A 12,450-nucleotide genomic window follows, 5' to 3' on the forward strand; every position below is an offset into this window, starting at 1 on the left:
GATTGGCCTACTTCTTCTTCTTTTTCTTTTTCTTTTTCTTTTTCTTTTTCTTTTTCTTTTATTTTTCCTTCTTTCTTCTTTTCTTTCAATTAATTGGAAATTTTATTTTTAGATATATATTAAAAAACAATTGTAATAGTTACCAAATATAAAATTGATATATTTTTACCGTCGAGAGGGCGGTTGAGTTTTTCCTTAACCCTTCATAATTTGTATTTAATTTTTGTTTATGAAAATTAAAAGTTATAAATATTACTTCCAATTACGAGTTATTAATTTTTTTATATACACATTAAATTAAAAATGGGGGAAGATAGAATCATATTTATTAAATAAATTAATTATAAGCACAAATTGAAGATGGTTAATATATTTTAAACTCTTAAGAATCCCATGTATTGAAGTTTGACTATGGGGCCGTCTAGATATATATCCATGCAAGCTCAAAAGGTAGTAGCTAAAAGTGGTAACAAAAAGATTCGCCCTTTTTAAGAAGTGACTTTTTTTAAGGGAGAATTTTTATCTACTCCCTTTGTCCTCTTACTTCGTGAGCTGTAAATGACCTAAAACAAAGTTTCTAATAGACTTATTTTAATGTTTGAGCTTATCGAAGGTTATTTTCTACTGTTGACTTTGACTTTTTGGGAGGTAAAAGTACGATTTTACCCTTGAATGTGGGTCCAAAAGTCAGAATTTCCTCTTATTCCTTCTTATCCTCTCATGCTGTTGAAGTTGAGGTGGATGAATGAGCTTACTTTGATGGTTGTGATCGATTTGGTGCTCAATAAAATCCAAAAAATGTTGTTTAAAGGGAGCACACTTGAGAGCCTCGAGATAGGGCTTAAGAAGATGTTCAATTACAAAAACCAAGAAATGCTTATAATTTAAGACCTCGGAATAGGGCTTAAGAAAGCATGTTAAGACTTGTGCCTCGAGAATAACCCTTTATGCAAAAACCTATGAACTCAAGAAACTAATACAACACTCAAAAGATAAGAACGAAGAAAAAGCACCACACAAGCCCTATGTCCACTAAAACAACAAGAATGCCATGTATCACTCAAGAACAAAGGACCAAGATCCTAAGACTCAAAAAACCTAAGAACTCCTGAACCTCCCACGGCAACATGTTCATGCTCAGGCTACATCGCTTAAAATATAAGAAGTTTTGGATGTAGGTTTTCGGACTGCATTACTTAGAATATAACAAGCCTTGGATTCAAGTTTCAGACTATGTCGCTTGGAACATATGAAGCCTTGGGTATAAGTATTCAAACTATGTCGCTTAGAACGTATGAAGCCTTGGGCATAGATTTTAGATTACACCGCTGAGAACGTAAGCATCATTGGTTGTAAGTTTCATACTGTATTGCAAGGAACATTTGAAGCCCTAGATGCAGGTTCATACTATGTCACTTGGAATGCATAAAGCCTTGGATGTAGGTTAAGACTGTGTTGCTTTAAACATATGAAGCCTTAGACACATGTTATCAGGTTCATGTCTTGTACCGTAAATCCAAAGGAGAATGTCTTAGGGTACAAAACAAGAACTCAAAAAAAAGAACTAAGGGAAACGAAAAGAATCAAGAACAAGAACTAATAACCAAGGATAAAAATAGAACAAGGATCAAGAGTCAAAGTCCAAGTTCTCATAACTAAGAATCCATAACATTAGAACTAAAGTACTTAGATCATAAGCATGTTTAAGAACTTAGAATTTAGGATCAAGGTACTTGGGTCAGAACCACGATAAGAACTCAGGACTCAAGAATAGAACCTAAGGACCTTAAGTTCTTAGAATAAGAAAAAACATGATAAGATATGAGTGTTGTACCCTAGCAACACTCATGTCGATCCCTATGATCGAAGTTATATACTCTATAACATAGGTCTTATCCACACAAGGAACGGAGAACATACGAAAGCTTTGGAATATTATTTTCGGACACGATTAAAAGTCTTCAAGTAGACTACTTATTGAGTATTTGCCCTCATTCCTATTCTCACATATCTTTTAGGTGACAAGAAGGAGCTAATCAAGGATAGAAGCAAATCTAGAGTAGGTGACATACAGAGTCACCCCTGTTTAACTGTTTTAATGTTTTAAATATTTTATTTATCCGATAATGTACTTTAACTTTGTTTCGATTTTTAAATATAAATCTATTTATGTTTTATTTTACACACATAAAAAAATATAACGTTTTATTTTTTATCATCTTTTATATTTTTAAATTAGTCGGACTCGTGAAAATCAGGTCATGACATTATCATTCTCCTAGTACTCTCAAGAACTCCATCATTGCAAGTTAATGAAAGTTACGATATCGTTAGAGAATTGTGGGAAGGATCCAAGCACTTTGTTGGAAAAATTAATTAACATACTACTAAGTCAACACTAAAAGTTAAGTGTGTAATGACCCTCTAGCCTAGTATCTTCTTCACTTAATAGCTCATTCACTTGCCCTTGTTAGTAACTAAGTAATTTTCTCACATGCCTGTAAACGACACACCCTACTCCCACTATACTTTTATAATCACCTTTGTTCATTCTAGTTCCTACCATAATTTGGGTTAATTGACCGATATGTAACGACCATAGATTTCTAATAGTTTAAAGTTGCTACTGTGTACATAACATACTCATTTGTGTGAAAATAAACATTAAAGATAAAAACATCATATTCTCTCTGAGTTTAAGAAAATAAATACAATTATTCTAGGTATGTGTCATGGTCTGACTAGTGATGCCATCGTCAGCCATATATGAGTGTCTTGCCTTTACTTGAAATAGAAGTAGCATATGACTTGAGTATTTTAAGGAATACTCTGTAAGTGATCCCACTATTGGGGTTAGATACAAGCACATACAATCATAAGTGGGACCTATCGTATCAGTCTATATTCCTTAGGTGACTATCCTAAACAGGTTAATTGGATGTGTATTTACTATTTTACCCACGGTCCAAACATTGGAGTATGGACTCACCAGTCAGTTCGCTCACCTCCTGGGTCCCTTTTCATGGTCGGGTGAGCATTCTCTGGAGCTATTGATGTCAGACACTCATTAGGTATAATGACCGTTGCAGCATTATGATAAACATAATGATCGGTTTCCTACCTCATAGTGTACGTGTCCATACCATCATAATAAGGGGATATTACCTTATGCATGAACACACAATGATGAATGAGGGCCCAACATTTTCATTCATTATCATGTAAAACGACCTCCGTCCAATTTCTTTCATATCATATCATTTTTCAACATAACCTTTAAGGCATGTATCGGGGTTGAATCTCGTATCATCATATCATACATGGTCTTAGATAATATGATGCACATAACGTATCCTTCAACATATCATATCATATCATGCACGTATCGTATCATAAAACACGTCAGAACATGTTTTGTATTGTTAAAAGTATTACACCATAACATATATCGTATCATCAACACATCACATCATAACACATGTCATAACATTAACATAACATATCACCGACATTTCATAGTCATATCTGATAAGGATCAGGGTGTTCCAAATATTCCAACTGAACCTATTACACAATCCAAGATAAAAAAGATTTAACAATTTCTTGTAGTGGGGAAAAGGGTGGAAGTTACTCGACAAAGTGGCTATAATTTTTTTTTTTTTTTTTGTGTGGAGATTTTGAGGCGAGCTGAGTAAATCATGCCCACTAACTTATTAGTGGGCATTTGAAGAGTTATTAGTGGGCATTTGAAGAGTGGGAAGTTTCTTTTGTGGGGAGACTATAAATACCCACAAGGAGATTTTATATAAATGAAATTGAGCTAGGTGAGACTTTTACCTTTAGAATTTAAGCATATCTTTGTCATTTCTAAATTTCAAGCAATTATTGTGGTAGATTGTATTTAAACCATTCATTCAAACCTTGATCAAGTTCGACTGTCGAGAGACTCAATTTAGAATAACGTTCCAAATTTTGCTTCTATATCTTTGATCTTAAGCGGTATTAGTTTGTTGATTCAAATTTTGTATAAAGAGGTGTTAATTTCTTTGATTCAAGGGTCTTGTTTCAACTAAAAATTGATCGTTGGGCTGAGGATTAGGGTTACTTTATCAATATCATTTCATAACATATCTTAGTCACATCATTTTATAAACATATCATAGTCATATCATTTCATAATTATATCAGTCATATCATTTCATAAATATATCATAGTCAGATCATTTCATAAACATATCACACATATTAAGCATATGACACGTGCAAAACCACGGGGCACGTGTCATTATACAAATCACCAATTTTTAACCATACTAATATTTGACGGATTACTTGGTTGGCCTTGGTCAAAATTCTATCTAGCTCCAAATCTTATTGCTTTTGTCTTTCAAATTCGTTCTCACTTTTGTTGAGGCGTCACCTATTTTGAATATTCACTTAATTTTCTCCGTAAAAATCAAATCTCATGTTTTTCATTGTTTCTAAATTATGGTCGACATTAAGTCAATATTATTTATGTGGTTTGGATCATAGGATAATTTCAAAAAAAATTTAACCACTCAAAATCTTCCCTCTTATTTCCTCTATTTTCTTTTAATTCCGTTCACAAATAAGCGGGGACAATTTTAATGATTTTTTTTAATAGCTACTTATCCTAATGTGTTTTCTTGTAACTCATAAAAATTTTGGCATTTAATTTCTAACTCAAAGTTAAATAATTGCAATGAAATTAGGGAAGATATCATATATAAATTACTATGACTTCCTTAAAAACAAAATTAGGATAACAGAAAAGGAAGGTTTAAGATATAACTTAGGTACGTACATCTCTCTTCAGGTAAATCTGCGACATCTACGGGTAAAACTGAAAGCCATTTTTATTTTTCTATCTCCAAGTAAATCTGTAATTTTTGTATGGGTAAATTTGAAGAAGGATTCTGTCGAATAACTTTAAGGTAGATGGAAGGGAGAATTTTGTTTTTGGCTGAGAGAGATAAGGAGAGAGGATTTGTTGGAGCTTGTGATTGAGGGAGATTAAAGTTTACTTGTTGTTACATCAGTACCTATAAAAAGAAGTTCTTAATCTTGGAATAACTAAGTTATTGTATATCTAGAGAGGTTTTAGAGCTTACATCAATTGTTCGTCCGTCAAGTATTTGCGAAGTATGGATATGTGACATATGTTATATACGGCAAAGAGGGATTGTGGTATGGGTGATTTGTATGTCACTGGTTTGGTCCAATCTAACATCTCGAAAGGTTGGTTGAAGCATGGATTTAGCTTGTGTTTCATTCGAACCCTAGTATGTCGTTCATCGAGGCCACCTTCAAGCATACTTTGATCAGTTTCTTATATTCAATAAATAGTCGCATGACCGGATCATATCTCTTATCAAAGCTAATACACAATAAAATAAAATAAAAAAGCTTAGGTGTCAATACAGAGGCTAGAAAACATCGAATACTTAATTCAATCTTAATTCCCAAACTTTTCCACTTCACTCAAGGTACCTTGCCTTCTTCTTTTAACATTTTTTTATAAGGTCAACCTCTTTTGGTACCTAGTTTTGTAGTGAGGACCTTGGTCCGGAGTTTGGAGTTTGCATCCAAGACTTCATGTATTCCATGTGAATACAATTTGCATACCTATATCCAAGACTACATGTGTTCCCTGCGACGTAGTCTGTGTCATAGGACCATGTTTCACTATTCATCGAGAGGTCTTTAAGTTATCTCGGGTTTTAGTTCTAAGAGTTCTTTGTTATGACTTGAAGCACAACTAAGGAAAAATTATTAACAAGTAAGCCCTAATCCATATGAGTCATAATCATTTCTTCGCATGCATAAATCTTTCTTAAGTATCTTGTCACTTTGTATTCATAAAAACTTTGATTTCTTATAAAGTGTCTTGAGGGATAGTTTCATATTTTTCCTCTTGGTTCATATTCCAAAGTTGTTCTAATCCTCTCAAAATCCTGCATACTTACCCTTGGTATCATAAATGAGTCTCATATAAATTTTTGTAGTATTTAGAGTTTTTTAGGTCTTAGAAAACATCTTAGAACTCTCATAAGGGTATTTTGGTCATTTACCACCCCAAATCTTTGTTTAAATCCTCCACATATTCCAATGGTCTTGTAATTTTGTATCATTTCTTTAAACTATGACATAAGGCTCCTTATTAAATTTCATGCTATTTAGAGGTCACTTTGGTCATAAGCCAACGGTACATAGTTATAGCAACATTTTAGTCATTTTATAGCTACCCTTGGTTTAGCCTCTTTACTAGTTGTTACCCAATCAATTCCTCAAGGATATGATACTTCTAATTATTACTTGCTACGTGTAAATACATATCCTTCTAATTATTACTTGCTACGTGTAAATATATATACTTGTGTATAGTGTTGAAGATGATATGGATTTTTTCCTCACTGCTCCGTAAGCCTACACTAAATGTTTTAATGCAAATAGGAATTATGAAAGAGATTGAAAGCAGAGAACACGAATATATCATATATAATAATTTTGTTTGTTTCATTTAATACTTATATGAGTCACACACATCCATGAAGTCTCACAAGTATGACACATCAATTTTAATACATTATGCAACATCATAAATATTTCTTTCATAAACATTTCCATCGTTCACATGACTAGCATAAATATACCATGTAGAGATATTCCTACCGATCACCTAAAGAATGATGTTATGATAGCATAATACTGCACACACGATCTAGATAAACACAAAAATAGGAGAGAGAAAATGCAATGAGAAATAGTGTTTAAAGATTTATATTGATGACTTTAGATATGTACAATGAAGAGAGAATAGAGTACTCCAAAGCATTGTCTCAATCAATATATATATATATAGTTTTACTAGATATAACCACTTACTATATATAACTATTTATTATATATATAGCTATAAATTGTCATTTATTATATATGATCATTGTCCATATATATCTTTACTATCTATGTCAATTGAATAAGCTATAAATAAGTAGTAGGCTCCATACCCCAACAATTCTCCCACTTGAACGGATCCAATCAACCAACATTTTCATGTACCATACCAATTAAGGCTTTGCATAACCTCAATTTTCAAACATGAACACATTTTGTCAACATGGCTGTTAGATTCTTTGCACCCTCTATCTTCTTCAAACATATATCACCTTCTTCAACTGACCTACAAGTGAAATGGTATCGTCTTCTAATGTGTTTTGTCTTTGAATGATAAACCAAATTCTTCACCAACTGTATGACACTCTGGCTATTTGTATAAACAATCTTCTCGTGTTGCTTCTTGCCTAATTCTTTTAGATAGTTTGTCATCCATATAATTTTCTTTCTAGCTTCAGCTATTGCCACGTATTCAACCTCAGTAGATGAAAGAGCAACTCATTTATGAAGTCTAGACATCCAACTCATGCTATTTTATCTATAGTGTAGATATATCCAGATGTGCTTTTGCTAGAGCTTGCATCTCAACTCAGACCAGCATCCGCAAAACCTTGCAAAACTATTTTGTCATTGCCTTGTCAAAGTGAAGTACTAGATGTACCTCTCAGATGTCTCAGAAGCCAATTCACAGCTTCCCAATGTTCTTTCCCGGATGTGTCATGTACTTGCTAACAACTCCCACTACATGTGTTATATCAGGTCTAGTGCAGACCATAACATACATCCAACTCCCAGCTGCAGAAGCATATGAAACTGATGGCATGTGCTCACGTTCCTCAACTGTCTTGGGAGATTGCCTCTTTGACAATTTAATACGATTTACCAAAGGGGTAGTCCTAGGTTTAGCAACATTTATCATGAATTTGTACAACACCTTCTCAATGTCATACTCTTGGAATAGATTAATGTGCTAGCAGATCTATCTCAAAAAATCCTCATCTCAAAAATCTATTTCGCTGCACCCAAATCTTTCATCTCAAGTATTGAAGACATGCTTGCCTTCAAGTAGTTTATCTCCCTCATACGGGATCCAAAAATCAGTTTATCATCCACATAAAGGAGTAGAAACACATAAGAATCGGTTTATTTCTTGAAGTAACAATACTGATCCTTTTCACTCCTATGAAAATCACTCTTGCACATGAAGGAGTCAAACTTCTTATACCATTGTCTCGATAATTGTTTCAATCCATACAACTTTTTCTTGAGCTTACACACCATGTGCTCCTTGCCTAGAGCTACAAACTCTTCTAGTTATTGCATATAGATCTCCATGTAAAAACATTATTTTTACATCTGTTTTCTCAAGGTGCAAATTCTATGATGCAACAATAGTCAACAAAATCCATGTAACGATACGCATTCAAAAAAAAAAGACGTGCCGAAAATCTCGCTATTTTCGGTGGGATTTCCCCTAGACCCCACATTAAACCCTGGGGCCTAAGTGGGAGCCTTCCTGTGAGTCGTTGTTGTACCGTGAGCGAGAGGCAATCAGATTGAGTGTTAGATTAGGGTAGGAGATCGATAACGCCACGAGAACTCAAACGTTTGGGAGCCTTACGTGGGAACGGACCAACGCTAGGGTACGTCGAGGCAAGGAAGGACAGACGCACCATCAGGGATGAACGTACGACGACGATTCCACCGGCGACAGTAATCAAGACCTGCGATTAGGGTTTGTCGAGGCGCTTCGGTGAGGAAGACGAAGCAACGGGCGCGGGTAGATCTTTCGGGTATTCCGCGAGTCCATCTTGGCCAGCGTACAACCCGCACCTTGCGGGCCGCGCTTGGACACCACCACTAGGCCGCGTTCCTTTTCGGCCCAAAACCAGTGACGCCCAAATGCATTCAGAGACTCGGTGCCGTCAGTGATCTTCGCAACCCATTGGCGGCTCCGTTGCACTCTAGGCTCGGCTCGATTCGGCTTGACAATGTGGCTTGGCAGCTCGACTTAACGGTTCGACATATGAATAATATACCAATTCCTAGGTTTCCAACCCTTCTGAGCCATTCCCACCCTTGTTTCAACCATCTGAGGTCATATAACTCCATTTTGATAAAACAGGTTGTGATAGGGACGTACCTTGGTAGTTGCCATAAGGGCTAGTTGTGAAATAGCTCTAAGTGTCATATGATCTTATAGGGGTAGTTAGGCGCCGGAGTTTGCGTTGCGAGTGACTTCGGTCAAGGTCAAGGAGGTAAGTAACGTTACTGTTGGTGTTAGTTATGCATGTATGATGGTGCGTGCCCTGTGGCCCATGCATGCACCATTGTGTTGTTGATGTATGCTAGGTTATATGTTTCTTTCCGTGAACCAAAGCTGATGTATGCCATGTTTATGTATGTGATGTTTGTGCCATGATTTGCTATCCTATATGCATAAGCTTGATTGACATGTCACGATTATAATGAGGACTTCGCATGCCATGAATGTGATGACTAGTATGCTACGATATGCTTACTCAATGTTTAACCCAGTTATGCTATGTAATGCGGTGAGGGGATGGAACGTTGTATGTATAATGCCATGGAGGTGAACCTTAAGGACCTCATGCACGCTATGTGTTATGTACATGGGGTTATTTCCCCGTTATGCTGATGAGGGTACAGACGCGTACGTTCGATATTATGCTCGCTATGATATCATTCAGGCCCTCCTTTTCTGTGGTGTGCAGTATTGTATGTCATACGTACCCGACCAAGCCAGACCCTGGGAGTTCGCATGCGAGTTCACCTCGTGGGCCCACAGTCACGTACGTGGGCCATGCGTGGAAAGTACCACGCATCCACCCTGCCCGGACAAAGCAAGGGCCTAAGGCCATGGGAAGGAATGGAAGACAGGTCCCCCCTCACGTTTTCTTGCTTTTGGTGCTTGTGCTTATGTATTTGTATTATATGCGACTTGCATGTGTCCTAATGTATGTTATATGCTTAACCCCAGCAGTGGGGCGACTTCTTGGGTATTTTATATAATACTCAAGCCACGTGCTACCTATATTTTCAAGCAAGGGCAAAGCCCCCATGTACGGCTGACGGGGACGCTGCGAAGGCCATGAAAGTCTTAGGGAGGGCTTGTAGTGTCGGCAGTTATTTTTCCTAGTTATATGTTGATTATTTCTTAGTTAGGTTGTCGTTATTGTTTTCCCCAGGTATGAACTACTTATAATAATAAACCTATTGTCGCCATAGAGGTTGTCTTACATAAATTTTCATACTTTTGTTATACGGGTACAAGGTAACGTCACTAATTAGGTTAAAGAAAATTAGGGGCGTTCCAATCCAAATAATAGTTAATTTCACAACAAGATAGAAGATTTCAGCATAATCAATGCCTTTCCTTGATTCTAAACACCCATTTGTTCAATAGAGCATTCTTTCATGTAGGTAACTCAACTAGCACCCACATATTATTCTTTTAAATTGAGCTCATCTTATCATCCTTGGCTTGCTTCCACTTGGTTGAATCTTCCACCTGTAGAGCCTTATCAAAGGACTTTTGTTCTCCTTTGTCGGTTAACAAAAAATAATGTAATGAAGGTGAATATCTGCCTGCTCAGGTGTAACTTGCTCCACGTCCAGTTCTTCAACTACAGTTTCAGGAGTCTCTTTGAGGTTTTGTTGTAACATCACTGGGTAAGTTTTCATGCAACTCAAGCTCAACTCCCACTTGCTTCGTAGTCTCGAAGTTTATCTTCTCTTTGTTCTTGTACATGAAATTTTCATCAAAGGTATGTCACAATGTCTTAGGATTTTCTATTCTTCTCATCCCAAAACCTGTATTTAAACATCTCAGAGACATAACCTATGAAGTAGTACTTCATAGCCTTAACATCAAACTTGTCTCTTTTCTCTAGATCAAATTGAACATGTGCAGTACAACCAAAAGTTCTCAAGTGAGAGTACTTGAGTTCTTTTCTTGTTCATACTTCTTTTGACAATTTGAACTTTAAGGGTACTAATGGTCCGCTATGGATCAAATAGGTTATTGTGTTCATAGCATCAGCCCAAAATGTTTTTGACAGTCCAGAATGAATTCTCATGCTTCTTGCTCGCTCATTCAATGTTTTGTTCATCCTTTCTGCAACACCATTTTATCTTTCCTTACATGGAATTGTTCTTATTAGTCTAATTCTCGCAGCTCTCACATAGGCTCATATCAACAAATTTTAGGCATTCTCATACTTCTTTTACAGCTAGCATCTTCATTCCTTTGACTCTCTTATGTTCAAGTCTGTTATACCATAAACTTGAATTAGAAACACTCTCAGTCGCCATGTTTATACACCCTTCACAACTCTACTGCATAACATGTGCTATCCAACTAATTAATAGAGATCAAGTTCTTCTTGAGACCATGAATATGTTTGACATTCTTTAATTTAAACTGATTTCCTACGGTGTATGTCGGCATTCCCCTTCCCTTTAATCTCCAAGGTTTTGTATTCGGCAAGATACACCATCCCAAAATTTTATGATTTAAAATTTCAAAACAATTCCTTATTTGGAGGCGAGTGAAACGATGCACCTGAATCTAAAATCCAGGTTTCAGTTGGGCGGTCCGCACTAAGAAACAAAGCATCCTTAATGTCTTCTATTGAATTTACAAAAATCATCATCATCATTAGATTTGTAATTTTATTTTCTCTCTAATTTTTCGTACATATTTAACAACGCCTTCAATATATCCGGACGTTATATTCTCCTTGACGATGTTGAACACCACATTTTTAGACAACTTCAATCGAATCATCGCTAAAACCTGTCAATCTTTAAGCTTTCATTGCTTTGTGGTCATGGTATCGGGTTTCACCCTTGACAGGGGTTCGTGAAGATCTTTCTGGTACAGGGAATCTTCAATCTCTATCTTCCAAAAATCGAAATTGAATTCATTGAATTTCTAAATTCCAATATTTGAACTTTCCATCTTCACATAGGTGAATTTTGCCTAGCTCTATAATAATCTACTATATATATAATTATCTACCATAAATATCTCTACAGTTTTTTTTACTATAAATAGTCGTTTACTATACATGACCATTATCCATACCTAACTTTAGTGTGTATAGCAATTGAATAAGCTATAAATAAGCAAACGGCTCTATAACCCAACAAATGGAATTCATAATCTAAATATCACCCTCGTCATTTGAGTTCTTACGGCTGCTAAGTGGCTTAACACGGACTTTCAACTCTAGGGGGACTATGTTCTAACTCATTGGGTCTTTCTTAATCTAGGAGAACTAGGGTCTAGACCCTCTGATTGTTGCTCATAATCTTAAGTGGCTCAGTCTACTAGAGGCGTCCTAATCTAGGTCTAGTCGATCTAGCTCTAACAGTTTAGTCTTATCTCTATGTAGATAAACTTGCTCGACAGGGAGACACACACTCAATCATCTGGAGTCAAACCTACTTTATCATGCAAACTCAATGGGGAGATAGTATCCATCAATCGATCAGAGCAGTGATCAC

Source organism: Cucurbita maxima, unplaced genomic scaffold (assembly GCF_002738345.1).
Source record: "Cucurbita maxima cultivar Rimu unplaced genomic scaffold, Cmax_1.0 Cma_Scf00067, whole genome shotgun sequence".
NCBI lineage: Eukaryota > Viridiplantae > Streptophyta > Magnoliopsida > Cucurbitales > Cucurbitaceae > Cucurbita > Cucurbita maxima.